The 16,749-nt window shown below is 37.2% G+C and overlaps 1 pseudogene; it reads left to right on the forward strand.

The window, feature by feature from the left end:
* The first annotated feature begins 2,842 nt into the window (after positions 1-2,842).
* On the forward strand, positions 2,843-3,987 carry LOC144231092 (beta-arrestin-2 pseudogene; annotated as a pseudogene).
* The last annotated feature ends 12,762 nt before the right edge of the window (positions 3,988-16,749 follow it).

A 16,749-nucleotide genomic window follows, 5' to 3' on the forward strand; every position in this document is an offset into this window, starting at 1 on the left:
AGACAAGTGCTAATCAAATAAATGCAAAACTAAAACTATACTAACACATTGTGAAAAGTACAAATAAGCAAACAAACAAAACAAGATGCTATGAATAGCACCTAATCTTACATATGGCAGTTGATTAGACACTGAAAAAGTTAATCGAGGTAGAAAACAGAAAGATGACTAGGAATTAGTCAGATGAAGATGTTGGGAGATTTTAAAATTTTTCTTTTTACTTTTCTGACTTTCCAAATTTCTACAAAACACAGGTGTTACTTTACCAATCAGAAAACATGCATTTGTGACTTTTGATTCTCTCTCTGTCAGAGTACTTCCTACCAAAACAAAACTCCTAGAAAAGCAACTCTAAATACTGAAATTACAAAGAGAATAGGGGCGCTTGGGTGGCTCAGTCTGTCAAGCATCAAACTCTTGACCTCAGCTTAGGTCATAATCTCATGGTTCATGAGTTTGAGCCCCACATCAGGCTCTGCACTAGCAGTGTGAAGCCTCCTTGGGATTCTGTATCCCACTCTTTGCCCCTCCCTCAATTGCTTCCTATCGGTCTCTCAAAACTAAATAAAAAATAACAAAAAAAAAAGAGAATAATAGGGACAAGAAATGCTTTAGCATTGAAGAAACACTAGAAAAGGAAAATCACTGCAGTTAGAGAGATTCTCTGCTACTTTTCCTTTTAAGGAATTTTCTGATATATGACTAGTATGGGCCAGAGTCCTAATAAAAAGTGGCAAATCAGAATTTTTGCTACTTCACAGTGCTCAGGAGACAAGAGCTAGTATGATGTTGAAGATAGTTGGAACTCAAGAGATGGGTAAAGCTGTTGGGAGATTAATGCACTTCTCAACAGTAACTGATAAAACAGGCAATTAAAAAATCAGTAAAGATATAGAAGATTTGAAGGTTGCTATTAATAAATTTGACCTAATTGAAATAGATAAAAGGCTACAAAGCTTCTTTATACATTCTTTTCAAGTACATGCAAAACACTTATTACCATATATTGGTAAGTGATCATATATTGAGTCACAATATAAGTCTCAATGGTTTAGAGGGGTGGAGATACATAAATATAATCCTAAACAACAATGGAATTTATCTATGCATATGTATTCTAAAATATTTGGAAGCAGGAGTGCCTGGGTGGCTCCATTGGTTAAGTGAGTGACCCTTGATTTTGGCTGTGGTTGTGATCTCAGGGTCATGAGATCAAGCTCTGCCCCTCTTCCCCACTGCCCTACCCTCCTTAACTCTAAAATTAAAACATATATATTTGTAACGATATATATACACATATATAAGATTATACATATACATATATATCTATTTATAAGGTTATAAATAGATATAAATGTATATATTTAATAGTAAAATATACATATATATTTTACTATATAAAATATATATTTCTAACTATATATACATGTTTTTATATACATATACATATATATTTTAACTATATATACATATATATNTGTATATAAATATATAAATGTATATATGTAAAATACACATATATATTTTACTATATAAAACATATATTTTTAAACTATATATATACACATCACAGTAAAACCTTGGGTTGCAAGTAACTTGTTCAGTGAGTATTTCACAAGATGAGAAAACATTTCTAGTAAATTTTAACTTAATAAACAAGCAATGTCTTGCAATACAGGTAGCATGTAATGCCAAATGTCACATAATCACAATTGAGCCAATGATTCCTCTCTCTCTCTCTCTCTCTCTCTCTCTCTCTCTCTCTCTGGGATTATGGGTGATCATCTCCCATGCTTGAATGCTTGGTCTCAGGCCATGGTGTTTGGCAGAAGTCAGTGATTTTTCAGAACAGAGGAAGGTGCCCATAATTGGCACTAGCATATTTTTGTCACTTCAAAGCACGTACGGACACTGCTTTGCTTTTCCACAGAAGAAGAGTAAGCTTTGAAATGCTTTGCTTCATTCTAGGTCAGGCTGCCTGTAGATACAGACCCTTTCCTCTGCTGCCTTGCCAGGTACATTAAATACAGTGTATGACAAGAATTTATTAATAATGTATTATAGTCAGCATCTATGCGAGCATATACAATGGCCCTCATGCAGGAAAATGTTAAAAATAAAGGCAGTAAGAAGAAGGAGATGATTACAGCGGAAGTTAAGAAGGAAATCGTCGAAAAGTATGAACGAGGTATGTGAGTGGCCAAAATTCCAAGATTTTATAAGAAGTCTACATCTACATCGCATCTGCAGAGGAGGAGGAAAAAAATGCAGAGGAATACCTCACTTCAGATGAGATTAGGGAGATGTGTAAAATGTGGGAAACAGTGCAAAATGTTGTAGAAAAGCACCACCCGAATAAGGCTGCAACGGTGTGAGTGATGAATCTGTTTAACGATAATTTAATGTCACATTTCCAGAAAATACTCAAAGGGAGGCAAAAGCATGTGTCATTGGATACGTTTCTTGTCAAAATTGCACAAAAAAAGAAAGATTCCATTGACCCAAAAGATAGCAGTGGTTCCATTAGTTAAAGTCCTACACAATATCCTTTCTCTTGTCTCCCTCATCCCAGCCATGAAAGGTTTCAAAGGTAAGTGCAGGCTAGTTTGTGCATTTTTCTTTATATTTTGTATTTTCTTTATAATTTTGTATTATATTACAATATTGAAATCATTTTTATATGAATATTTTTGGGTTGTGAAACGAATCATCTGCGTTTCCATTATTTCTTTTGGGGAAATTCACTTTGATATACAAGCGCTTTGGATTACAAGCATGTTTCCAGAACGATTTATGCTGGCAAACCAAGGTTTTACTTTACATGTATTTGGAAGCAGAGGGTATGCATGGACAATGGCTGGGGAGGAGCAAGAACCTGGCAGCAAGCTGGGAGACTAGGAGCCAGCGAGCCTGGAACCCCTCGGGCACCCAGTATGAGCACCATGGGGAGAAACCCAGAACCAAGAAGTTGAGCCCCACCTGCAAGCTCAGTGTGTATTTGGGGAAGGGGAACTTTGTAGAACATCCTAGACAAAGTGGACCCTCTAGATGAAGTGGTGCTTGTGAACCCTGACCACAAAATGTTTATGACCCTCACCTATGTCCTCCACTCTGACCGTGAGGACATGGATATAATACCTCGAATTTGCCCTGCTTTGTCACACTGCAGCCAGGCCCAGAGGACACAGGGAAGGCTTGTGGAGTAGACTTTGAGAATCAAACCTTCTGTGCCAAATCACTAGAAAAGGAAAAGCCACAGAAGGAACTCTGTGTGTCTGGTGACCTGAAAGGTCCGAATTGCCCCCAAAGAAACCTGGCGCTCAGCCTTCAACAGAAACCATACTCTACTTTATATCTGACCACTCCTTGCACCTTGAGGCTTCCCTGGACAAGGAGCTATATAACCATGAGGAGCCCCTCAATGTCAATGTCCCTGTCACCAACCCCACCAAGACCATCAAGAAGACCAATGTCCCTGTGAGGCAGCATGCAACATCTGCCTCTCAGCACTGCCCAGTACAAGTGTCCTGTGGCTCAGATGGAACAAGATGACCAGGTGTCACCTGGTACCACGTTTCAAAGGTATACATCACCATACTGCTCATCAACAACTGGGAGAAGTATGGTCTTGGCCTGGATGGGAAGCTCAAGCACAAGGACACCAACCTGGCTTCCAGCACCATCGTGAAAGAGGGTGGCAGTAAGGACGTGCTGGGAATCCTGGGGTCCTACAGGGTCAAGGTGAAGCTGGTGGTGTCTCGTGGTGGGCATGTCTCCGTGGAGCTGTCTTTTGTTCTTATGCACCCCAAGCCCCTCGATCACATCACCCTCCCGGGGCCCCAGACAGCTTCTCCTGAAACTGATGCCCCTGTGGACACTGACCTCATTGAATTTGGTACCAACTATGCCACAGATGATGACATCATGTTTGAGGACTTCACCAGGCAGCCGCTGAAGGGGATGAAGCCTGAGGACCAGTTCTCCTAGAAGGGGCTGCAAGGAGGGGTGGCTGGTGCAGGAAGAAAGAGGGTCCCAGTGTCTCTGCTCTCCCTCCACTCAGCAGCTTCCACAACTACCCCCTACCCCTCCCTCCCTTACCAGCTTTAGCCAGACACTCACTGAACCCATTTCTTGTTGAACATGGGCATTACTTCTTTAACTCTGACTATGCTTCTCCACCCCCACAATGGGTGGCCAGCTGTGTTCAAATCTATATTTTTTGGAGGGGGATGCTGTAAACAAGAGTGACAGTAAGGAAAGTGGGGGAAAAGAACTCTCACATTCAACCCCCCAACACCCCTGCCATCACTCTTTCCCCCTTTTCCTTCAACAGGAGACGGCTGAGGTGGGAGGTGGGGTGAGAGGGTGAGGCCACTTCTTTGTTTCTAAGCATAGAGAAGAAAATGAACCTTTTAATGGGAAAAAATAATAAAATATTTGGAAACTAAGTAATAGACTTCTAGATTACCTATGGATCAAAGACATAATATTAAAGGAACATAGAAAATATTTAATTTGAAAATGAAATGCGACATAACAAATCTTATAGCATAAAGTGAAATCAGGGGCACCTGCGTGGCTCAGTCAGTTAAGCGTCCAACTTCGGCTCATGATCTCACAGATCGTGGGTTCAAGCCCTGACAGCTAGCTCAGAGCCTGGAGCCTGTTTCAGATTCTGTGTCTCCCTCTCTCTCTATCCCTCCCCCACTCATGCTCTGTCTCTCTCTGTCTCAAAAATAAATAATTTTAAAAATTATTTAAAAATAAAAACAAATAAAAAAAGAATAAAGTGAAATCAGTATTCAAAGAGAAATTTAAAAACCTTAACATGTTTGTGTTAAGGGTAAAAAAGCTGAAGACAAATGATATGTTTACTAAATATTTAAAAAATTAAACCTAAATGAAAAGAAAATGATAAAATTAGGAGTAGAAATTAAAGAACCGAAAACAAACATGACTAAAGAGAAAATCAATAGACCAACATTTAGAGCTTTGAAAAGACTAATAAAATTGAGAAACCTTAAGACACAGAGAGAATAATTATCAGTAATAACAATCTTAATATCAATAACAATAAAATAGGCATCACTAAAGAGGCTACAGAACGTAAAAATGCCTTAGAAACATATTTTGAACAACTTTATGCCAAAAAAAGGAAGAAAAAAGAGAAATAGACAAATTCCTAGAGACAAAAACTTAGCAAAAATAACACAGTTAAAGAAATAGTTAATCTATAAGTCTTATTTCTGTTAGATTGATTATACATTTTTATTAAATCTTTTACTCCTCAAAAACTCAGATCCATATTGGACTTACTGGTAAATATTTTAAAATAACATCAGTCATAAACAAACTCTTCCACAATATACAAAAAGAGCAAACAACATGTTTAATATGGCCAATCCAACCTTAACACTAAAATTTGATAAATATATTTCAAGAAAGAAAAGTACAGGCTAATAATTCTCATGAACATAAAGACAAATATCCTAAATATATACAAGAGAGTCAAATCCAGGTATTCCCCAAATGCACTTATTCTCAAAATGCAATGGTGACTTGAGATTCAAAAATCAACTGGTGTTATCTTCGGATGTGATACTGTCAGACAAACCAAAGGGATGAATATTCTAAAGGTAGGTGGCCTTTATTCTTCAAAATTGTCAATGCCATTAATGACAATGAAGTTTTAGGAATCTGTTCTTGTATTAAGAGAGACAGTGAGGGAACCTGGGTGGCCCAGTCAGCTAAGCATTCGACTCTTGGTTTCAGCTCTGGTCATGATCTCTCTATTCATGGGTTCAAGTCCTGTGTCTGGCTTTGTGCTGACAGTGTCGAACCTCTCTGGGATTCTCTGTCACTCCCTCTCTCTGGGTCCCTCCCCTACTCGCTCGCTCTCTCAAAATCAGCTTAAAAGAGAGGGACAGAGAGACAATGATGGCTAAATGAAACGTGATGCTGGGCAGGATTCTATAATGAAGAGGAAAATAAAAAACCAATGAAGAACAATATTGAAATATGAATAATGTAAGCTGTAGCTTAAATAAAAGTACTATATCAATTAGTAACTTTTCTAAATTTGTTAACTGTACTTGAATCAACAGTAGACTGGATACAAACTCATAGAAGCAGAGATAGAATGGTAGGTGCCAGGGACTGAGGGAAGGGGGTAATGGGCAGCTATTAGTCAAAGTATCAGTTATGCAAGATGAATAACCCCTACAGCACAATGCCATAGTTAACAATACTGTATTATAGACTTAAAAATTTTTAAGAGGAGAGAACTTCTGTTAAGTGTTATTATCACACACACACACACAATAATAATGAGTGTGGGACTAAACTTTTGGAGATGATGGGTATGTGTATGGCAAAGATTGTGATGAGAGTTTCACAGGTGTCTCCTTCCAAACTCCTCAAGTTGTAAACATTAAATACATACAACTGTCTGTATATCAATCATGCTTCAAAAATTGGTTTAAAGAAAGAGCAGACTGGATAAAGTGTGAAATTCCTCTAACGGGATTTATCCTTGTTCTCTTTCATACATCTAAGTCTGAGACAGCACTGCTTTTATCCAAACAGACTGCTTCACACTGTCCTATTAGAAAGAATAGGGCCAATGCAATTACTCAGAAAGTCAATTAGGCATATTCCATGGTGTCAGTACAAGGCGTTTTGAGATCTCTTTACCCAAAGGGTAGGGCCATAAAGGTTTTGTGTCCACAACGTCCTGAGGGTCTTGCCTGGTGATCTAGCACTGGGGATTGCTCATCCACCCAGCCTATTCTGTAACTGTTGTCTTCCACCGATTTCCGCTAGTACCCCTGGAAAGCAGAACAGAAAAAGTACTTTTATTCAAGCACAGTTTCATTCAGCCATCTAGGCCTTGTAGAATAATGAAATCATCACAGTTTTGTAAGTAATTCTCTGCTACTCTCTTTGTTTTCCTGCCTCCTCTGACATATATCTCCCCGGTGCCCAGTGGGGTAACGACACCTATTCATCCCTAAATGTCAGCTATAGGAGAAACCATAAAACCAAAGCATTTGTTTATTACAACAGTACCCGAGGCAAGTTCAGCTTTGGGTTGAATACAGATCTATTCCTCACATCCGCTTGAATTGAATCCTTTATATCTGCGACCAAAACAGATTGAGAAACTTAACTGATGGTAGAAATTCAAAAGGATTGATGGATGTTAAAAAATTTTAAGATGGGGGAGGAGCATAGGTAAAGGGATTGGTTGTTAGTGAATATGGCTAAAAGATTATATTTATTCCCATCTAGGAAGTCCCAAGAATTTCTATTGAACATAAGAGCAACTGGCCATAGAAATGTATTCATCAATCTCCCATTATGACAGGAAAGAAATAAAATGTAGTAAATCCAAAAGGAGAAGAAGAACAGAGGGAGATGTCAGTAGACGTACTATTTCAATAGCTTTTGGAAACAGAAAGCAAATGGAAGGATGGTAGCGGACTTACAATGGAGCAAGCTACGTGCTAAAGGCACATGGGGTGAGTACTAAAGAGGAGTCCCTTTTTAACCTGCAGAGCCCTGTGGAGGCCAAGGACCTCACTCAAGACCAGCAACCACCTCCCCTTCTTCTTCCAGCAGGAGACATCAGGCTTGGAAAATTCAAATCTTCCACAAAGATCAAAGATAAGAAATGATAAAATTGTCGATATACATAAAAAAGCAATTATTTTTACTTTTAATTTTGTTAAAATACATGATAGTTTAAGTCAATTTTACAACCTTTTTTTTTTTCATTAGCATTCCCTAGGAAACTTTTTCCACTTCTTTTTCCCTAATCATTCATCCCCTCCCCCATGAAATTTTGATACCTATGATATATTGCATATACGTGCTTATATGTTGTATGCATGTCTGTATTTTAAACATAAAACAAAAAATATAAAGTTTACTTTTTGCTCAATGCAGGTTTTAGGATGACTATACTCTTAATAGTTAAAAGTTAAAATATTAAAAAGCAATTGTCATATAACAGCTTCATAACTACATGATTGTTGCTCAGTAAATTTTAATGTAACCTATTTAGTTCTATAAATTGTAATCTATAAAAATGAATATGCAAATTAGCAACATACATACTACATAGTTATAAGAAGTTTTTAAACTATTCATTTTTTTAAAGTAATTTACAGTTGAGCCTTGAATGATGCAAAAGTTAAGAGTGTCAACTCCTTGCACAGTAAAAAAAAAATCCACATGTAACTTTTTTTTTAATATTTTTATTTATTTCTAGGAGAGAGAGAGAGAGAGACAGCGTGAGCAGGGGAGGGTGAGAGAGAGAGGGAGTCACAGACCGAAACAGGCTCCAGGCTCTGAGCTGGCAGTCAGCACAGAGCCCGACGCGGGGCTCGAACCCACGAACGCCTTAGGTCATGAGATCATGACCTAAGCGAAAGTCGGATGCTTAACCGACTAAGCCACCCAGGCGCCCCTCCACATGTAACTTTTGATTCACTAATATTAACTGCTAATAGCCTACCATTGACCAGAAACCCTAACAATAACAAAAACATTTGATTAACAGATATTTTGTGTGTTATATGGATCATATGCTATATTCTTACAATAAAGTAAGCTAGAGAAAAGAATATGTTATTAAGATCATAAGGAAGAGAAAATACATATATAGTACTGTATTATACTTGTCAAAATATTTGCATGTAAGTGGACTCATATAGTTCAAACCTATGATTCAAGAGTTAGCTATAATTTAAAAATTAAATTGATGAAGGGGCACTTGGATGGCTCAGTAGGTTGAATGTCTGACTTCAGCTCAGGTCATGATCTCACAGTTCGTGAGTTTGAGCCCCACATCAAGCTTGCTGCTGTCAGCAGAGCCCACTTTGAATCCTCTGTCTCTCACTCTCCGGCCCCCCACCTGTGCTCTCTCAAAAATGAACATTTTTTTAAATTAAATTGCTTGAAACTTATATTAGTGAACTAAACTCTTAAATTTTGCTTGATATGAGTAAATAACTTTTATATAGTTGCTAGATATTCATTTGGATATTGTCAATATTATTTTTCTTTTCAGCACTTGATGAGATAGATTGAATAAATTTAATAATGATAAAGTATAAGCTATTTTTATTTCATTCTCAAAGCCTAATTCACACATAAAAACACTGAGGATCAAACATAAATAATGTCTAATGAATATGCTTCCTCTTGCAATATGCCTCAAGGCAGAGCAAACAATCCGAAAAAAGAAGTCATCTGTTCACCAGAGATTTTAGCACTAATCTTGTATACATTTTGTGTACCTTCCATAAACTCAATGTCAATGCTGCTTGCATGACACCCAAGACACCCAATAAAAGAAGTTAAGTTCTAAAGAATAAGGTCCTATTGGTAGAGCTAAACTTTACAGGGCCACCGACTATTGTAACAGCTAAGAATTTTTCACCACCCGCCAACAATCAATTTTCATCCTCTTGAGGGCAATGTTATCCCTCTTGTGAATGCATAGTTTACAACAAAAACTTTACCAGCAGTGTATTATGGAGTTTACATGAAAGCTATAGCAAAGAGACCTGGAAGGAAGATAAATTGTGTTACATGGGTACAGTAGTTAAGAAATACAAAGATAACAAAACAAAATAAAAAAGAAAGAAAAGAAAAACAAACCAGCTCTTATTCAAAAGTGACTGGTCCTGGAAAGAAGATGAGAAAGTAGGAAAAGGTAAAGTAGTGGTGATGTTTTGCTGCCTTCAAAATTTGAGTTCTGGTTTTTTAAGCAATATAAATAGGTTTCCTTAATAAAATAAATACCTTAATTAAATATTAAATTAAACTGCCAAGATTGTTTATTAGATCCTTGCTCTTTTTTTTAGATCTGGTTTATAAAAAGGCTTTTCTGATTGATTTCAAAATATCATAAATCTATTAAAGGAAAATAAGCATAACAGAATGATTTGGGGTGGACATGGGAATGCTAATTGCTAATTGTTAATGTACCCAGAAACTTAGATTCTTCTTTATTAATATTAGTTTACCTGCAGAAAAATAAGGGCTATGCAGGTGACCAACAGACACATGAAAATATGCTCAACATCACTCGTCATCAAGGAATTGCAAATTGGAACCACTATGAGATATCACCTCACCCCTGTCAGATGGCTAAAATCAATAACACAAGAAACAAAGGTGCTGGTGAGGATGTGGAGAAAGGGGAACCCTCTTGCACTGTCAGTGGGAATGTAAACTGGTGCAGCCACTCCAGAAAACAGTATGGAGGCTCCTCAAAAAATTAAAAATGGAACTACGCTATGATCCAGCAATTCCACTGCTGGTTATATATCTAAAGGAAACAAAAACAGAATCTTGAAGAGACATTTCCCCCATGTTCTTTGCAGCATCATTCACAATAACCAACATGTGAAAACAACCTGTGTCCATCAACAGATAAGTGGATAAAGAAGTGGGTATGTGCATCTGTGTGTCTGTGTGTGTAATGAAATATTATCAGCCACTAGAAAAAAGGAAATCTTGTCATTTGTGATAATGCAGATGAGATTTGCCCGCATGATGCTAAATGAAATAAGCCAGATAAAGACAAATACGGCCTATATCACTTATATGTGGAGCAAGAAAAAAAGTCAAACTCAGTAGAAAAATGGTTGCCAGGTGCTATTGAAAGGGAACAGGTGTACTTTATGGAATGCAAGGGCAGAGAGTGTAGCTGAGCCTCGTGAGGGACAACATTTATACTCTGTGGGCACATTTCTTCAAGTCCCCACTTCATTCTTCTATGTCTCTGCAAAGAGGTATTTTCTGCATCTCCTTGCACATGGCTTAAATAAGGTTCACATTATGTCTAACTGGAGTTCCAATCCCTAACCTTGGCACATGAATTCCAATGGACTCATGCCCCATCCTGGCCCATCAGCCCTGCCCAAGAGGCAAACTCATAAGGCCTGCAGCAGGTCCTATAGGATTAGACTTTCTGAGACAAGACTGGACAGACTTTGTCTAATAAAGCATAGGGGCAGGAGAAAATAGAGACAGAGAGAATGACCTATAAGTTTTAGAAGAAATAATACTTTAACAAATACTAAGGAAATGGTGCTAAAAAGCTATATAATTTGCTCATTTGGTTTGTTTTCTCTCTCTTCTACCCAAAAGATGATAAACTCCATGAAAGCAGGAGTTTTTCCCTGTCTTACTCACTGTCCAGGGCGTAGAACAGTGCCTTACCATAAATGTTTGCTGAATGACTGAACAAAGCCTTTAAATAATGATAACAGTGGTGATTATAATAAGTGTGAACTAAAGAAAAGAGAGTGACTGCAGGCACAAGAGAGGTTATAATTTCTGTGATACATTTCTTATAATTTTCAGTATTCTTCAGAATTCATTTTTTTCTACCCAACTATTTGTATCTTTTAACTAAAGTTCTTGAAAAATTAACAAACTTATTCATCTTTTTCCCTTTAAGTCTCAACATAATATCTGGTGTGTAATGGGTGCTCAGTGAATATGTATTGACCAGAACAGGTGACTAGATACTGTGGCTCCTATGGCACTATGAAAAGTGCTTTGCAAGCCATAAGATGCTACTCAAATATTAAATTTTTATTGTCAGCATAGTGGACCTTTAGACTGAATGTTTACATGCCCCCAAATTCATCTGTTGAAACCTAAGCCCCAATGTGATGCTATTGGGAAGTGGGGATTTAGGTGATGATTAGGTTGTAAGAAAGGAGCCTGATGAATGGGATTAGTGCCTTAAAAGATTAAAAAAAAAATCCTAGAGAGTTCTTTTGCACCTTCTACCATATGAAACTATAGCATGAAACCACCAAGAAATGAGTCCTCACCAGATACCGAATCTGCTAGCACCTTGACCTTGGACTTCCAAGCCTCCAGAACTGTGAGGAATAAATCTCTGTTGTGGATAAGCCACTCAGTCCTTGGCATTGTTGTCTCAGCAGTCAGAACAGATTAAGACAGAAAACTTGGTAATAAAATTCAAGATGCATACGACAAATGTATGCAACGGAACCAACTAGGAAACTGATTCAAGAGTTGGGGCGAGACTCATTTGACCTCAGTCAAATCTTTTCCTGAGAAAAATATGTAAATATCTATCATAAGATGTCCCAGAAGCCAATAGTAAATTGAAAGATGGTCATTCAATTTGACAATAGTTCTTGTAGGCAGATTGTATTTGTAACTCATGTTGCAAAGAGTGACGTTAATGAAGAATAGCAGTTAGGAAATTAAATATAGTCCATTCAGACTATCCCTGAAATAATTTTAGTAGGAAAGGACAAGAAAAGAGTGTGGTAGCCTGAGGTCCAAAGCACACTTCTACTTCCTCTGCTGGAGAGTTTTGATCTCTGATTCTCTGAGTGAAATAATTCAACTTATAATTTTAATTTTTCTACTCACACACTGACTGACAACACTGTAAAGGGCCTGTGAAATAGATGGGGCCATTAGCCTTAACCCTAATAAGAAATTATAGTATTTTTCCTGTAATGATAAGGTGGCATGTGAATGCTTAGCATATGAAAAAGCCTTCAGATAGCCAGCAGCCTCCACTGTTCATTATCTTATGTTTGGGGTTATTTTCTTGGCAGAAAATACCATTTGGCTGTGAATCTATCATCATTAAGAGAGGAATAAAGATTTTTAACAGAGTACATACTCTCCTTCTGGAAGAATTATAATTGCTCCATTTTAACGTTCCATGTCCTGGCTCTAATTTTCCCCAACACCCTTCTGTTCCTTTACAAGTAGAGCCCTTTTCTCCTGGTCAGTCTACACATTTAAGCTCACTAGCAACTTTCTGCATGATGCAGATACAGAGCATTTTATTGACAAATGTATCCCATGTCATCAGCCAACCCTTTAGAAGGCCTGCAGTTGCTGAAACAGTTCAGCTGGTGAATTTCACAGCATGTTTGCTTCTCAGCAGCATGGGTCCAGATACTGTTTAGAAAGCACTGATGTTCTTGTACAGAAGACATATCTGAGCATAATCTCACACATTCAATTCCTAGCTCTGGAACAATCACCTATTCATCTTCAATAGAAGACTATTTCTACTTCTACTTCTCAAAACCAACTGGACACTGTGGTTCTATTGATCAGACCAGAAATCTCCTCCTCTGGGTTTCAGGGTTCAAAAAGCTTTTTCTGTAAAGGGACAGATAGTGAATAGTTTAGGTTTTGCCGGCTATGTAGTCTCTTTGGCAACTACTCAGCTCTACTGATGTAGTGCAAAAGTTGCTGTAGACAAGGGCTAATTGTGTGAATTTATTCCAATAACACTTTATGCGCAAAACAGGTTGCAGGCTAGATTTGCCTTCCTGGCTGTAGTTTGCCAATGACTGCAACAGGAAAAGACCTTAAGTGGGATGTGTCATTTAACCATCCGTAGAGACTCAAGGTGGAGAACCCATATACACTGTTGAAAAGATACTAGATTCTAAGTTGACTCTCAGCTCTAGTATTTGAATCAACAGACATTTGCACTCCAACTCAAGAATTCCTCCACACTGCACTTAACTCTCGCCACCTATGTTTTTCCTGTGCACAACATTCTCATTTCTCTGTCCTCTTCATAGCCCGTATCACTTAACAACCCTACTTAGGCCCATCTTATTGGCTTCTGACTTTTATCTTTCTAGGTTATGACTGCTAACATTTGCGCTTTGCTCCAAATACCATGACCATAGGAAAAACACATTTCGTTTCAGGGCCTCAAAGAACCAACTAGAGAAAAAAGTGTACATAACTTAAGTGGTGCATTATCCTTGCCTAGTCACCATGTATTTTTTTTTCTCCTATTTATCCTCTCAGATACTCAAGGGTGGAACTCCTACCACCCCAAAGTACCTTCAGTGCTGGTCTATGGCACACCACACTGTTGTCCTTCTTAGCCTGAAATGTCAATCTTTAAAACCTCAAAGCCACACGGGAGAAAGAAAACAGACTGTGAATCAGGCACCAGTTCTGACTTACTCTGGTCTTGGGTAGGTTACTACCATGCATGTTTAAGCATGTTACTTTGGAGCGGTGGTCTCCTACTGTACTTCAAGGGGTCTTTAGACCTGCTCAGATAATCATTTCCACCAGATGGTGAATATATAGGTTGTTTGAGGAATATTTGTTTTAGCTGTTTTCCATATTTGGGATATAATTAATATTTTTTAAGTTTCCCACTGTTTTGTGGGAACAAAACACATTTTTCTTTTTCCATTGCACTACTTTGTTCTGCTTCACCTTAGCATAATATCCATATTAGCCGATCTCAAGCTATACTGTGAACCTCTCCTAGAAGTATAATCATCATCAGATGGAAAGAGCGCGCATGCCATTATTATTTTAATTCTTTCCAGATTAAATTTCTATTTGCTTTTCCTGGTTTAGGGAGATGTTTTTTCTATAATAAACATTTCTATAATGAACTGTATCCAGCAATCTTATAAATTCATGTATTAATTTTAATTACATGTCTGTAGATTCTTTGGGATTTTTCTATACACACAAGTAATACCATAGGGTCTCCAGTACAGTATTGAGAAGTGAAGAGGTGACAGCAGGAATTCTTGTCTCTTTTCTGAACAGACGAAGAAACTGTTCAATTTTTTTCCATTAACTATGTTACCTACAAGTTATTTGTAGACACCTTTGGCAGAATAAGAAATTTATCTTCTGTTTCTAACTTGATGAAAATTTTAATCAAGCATAATTGTTGAGTTTTTTTAAACTTTGAACTGTAGTATAGTTGACATATAATATGTTAATTTAAGGTGTACAGCATAGCAATTCAACCATTATACGCATGAAATGCTCACTACAATAAATTTAGTTACCATCTGTCACCATACAAAGTCATTACATTTTTATAAATGCTTTTATTCACTTATCAAATGGTCATCAGTTTCTTAGGTTTTCTTTTGTTTACTTTATTCTGCCTCACACCATTTATGAAAATACAGTATAAGCACAGAGGATTCTAAAACAGCAAGAGTAACTAAGAAAATTTAGGAATGTATCTGTGACTTCAGATTTTTTAAACAAAATAATTTCTGAAGCAAAAGAAAAATTATCCAGAGCCAAAGCTATGAGGAGAGAATAAGCAAATTAGATTACCTTAAAATTAAGATCTTCTCTTCAAACACACCATCGATAAAATTAACACATACGTGACAGACTGAGAGAAGAGATCCTTAAAATTTTTTAAGTCATCAATATCTAGAAAATCAAGCAACAAAAGAAAAGAAGCCCAATAGAAAAATAATCAGGGACTATTAGTTGTTCATTCACAGATAGAAAACCAGAAGTTCTATTGAGAACACAGGGATTCTGAAATTCACTATTGACCAGAGACACGCTGCTTAACCAACCACAAGGTGTCCCATTATGTATGTCAGATGTAACATAAGTAGGTTGGCAACTCAAATATTAGTGAGATCCTGCTAGTGAGGAGCCCTCCTGCGCTGCTGCTAGGAGTGTAAATATATAGTTTTTCTAAAGAGTAACCTGGGAGCTTTTAGTAATTTTCTCACTGATTGGCAATAAACAGTGCCTTGTGCTTATAGTTGAAGAGAGTCAAAGTCAACAAAAGTAGGCACTGAGACAGTGTATAAGTAAAATGCGGTTGATATAATGAATGTCTATGCTCCAATGGACTTACCTTGAATAAGGCTCAGAAGTATAATGTGGAAAGAAGAGGTGAGAAATCAAATAAAACATTTAGCAAAGTACCATTTCTGTGCATTACAAAAATATACATGGAAAAATGAGACTGTTTTTTGAAGGATATACATATAACTAAATAATCCTTTATAAGAACAAACATCAAATACATTAACGCATGTAACTAATCTAGGATTAACACGTAACTAGTCTGGGAAAAGAAAGGAAACAAGATCCTTGGGAAGAAATAGTGAAATAAATAGTATTGCACAGACCGATAATGATCCGGCAGTATAAACTGTGGAAAGTGATCTATTCTGTGCGTTTAAATCTTTAAAATATATGTGTGTCACTTACAAAATTACAAAGTTATATATGTACGTATGTTCCTGTGCATGTGTATACTCACCCAGAGAGAGACACACACATATACATATAATATGACTGGGAATATTTACCCCAAATATTGGTGTGACTTTTTGTCCGGCTATTAAAAATGATTTTAATCTTCCTCTTCACATTTTCCCATATTTTCGAAATCTTCCTCAGTAAATATTCTATAATCAGAAAAACAATAAGACTCAATACGTATTTTGATTAACCGGGCACATTCCTAACGAGAAGACAATTTTAAGCAATGTATTCTAAAGGGTTTTTAAAAATGGAGTCAGATTCCTTTTCTATTACAGTATCCCTTGAGTGGAAAAATCTTTGAAAATTCAAGACCCCGTGTAATATTTCACACAGAGTTTCAGTATTACTGCTGAAGTAATCATTTGCAAAGTCCAGAGTTTCCACAGTGTTTATTTTGACAACACTCTAGGTATTGTTAGATCTCCGGGTTAGGGCCTTCTGTTAGCTAGCAATGGGTGGGAGAAAGCTTGTTTGGATTAACATATAAACCCTTTTGTTGTGAAAAAGTCCCTATTGTTTTGTCAGCCATTGGCAGATAAGCTCTCTGGACACCACAGACTGTTTACAGGTGAATGATATAATGATTTCATTTGTAATCTTAATATTTCAAAGTTACGGATCATGTTTCCAACAAACGTACCCTTC

Source organism: Crocuta crocuta, unplaced genomic scaffold (genome assembly GCF_008692635.1).
Source record: "Crocuta crocuta isolate KB4526 unplaced genomic scaffold, BGI_CrCroc_1.0 scaffold4, whole genome shotgun sequence".
NCBI classification, from domain to species: Eukaryota; Metazoa; Chordata; class Mammalia; order Carnivora; family Hyaenidae; genus Crocuta; species Crocuta crocuta.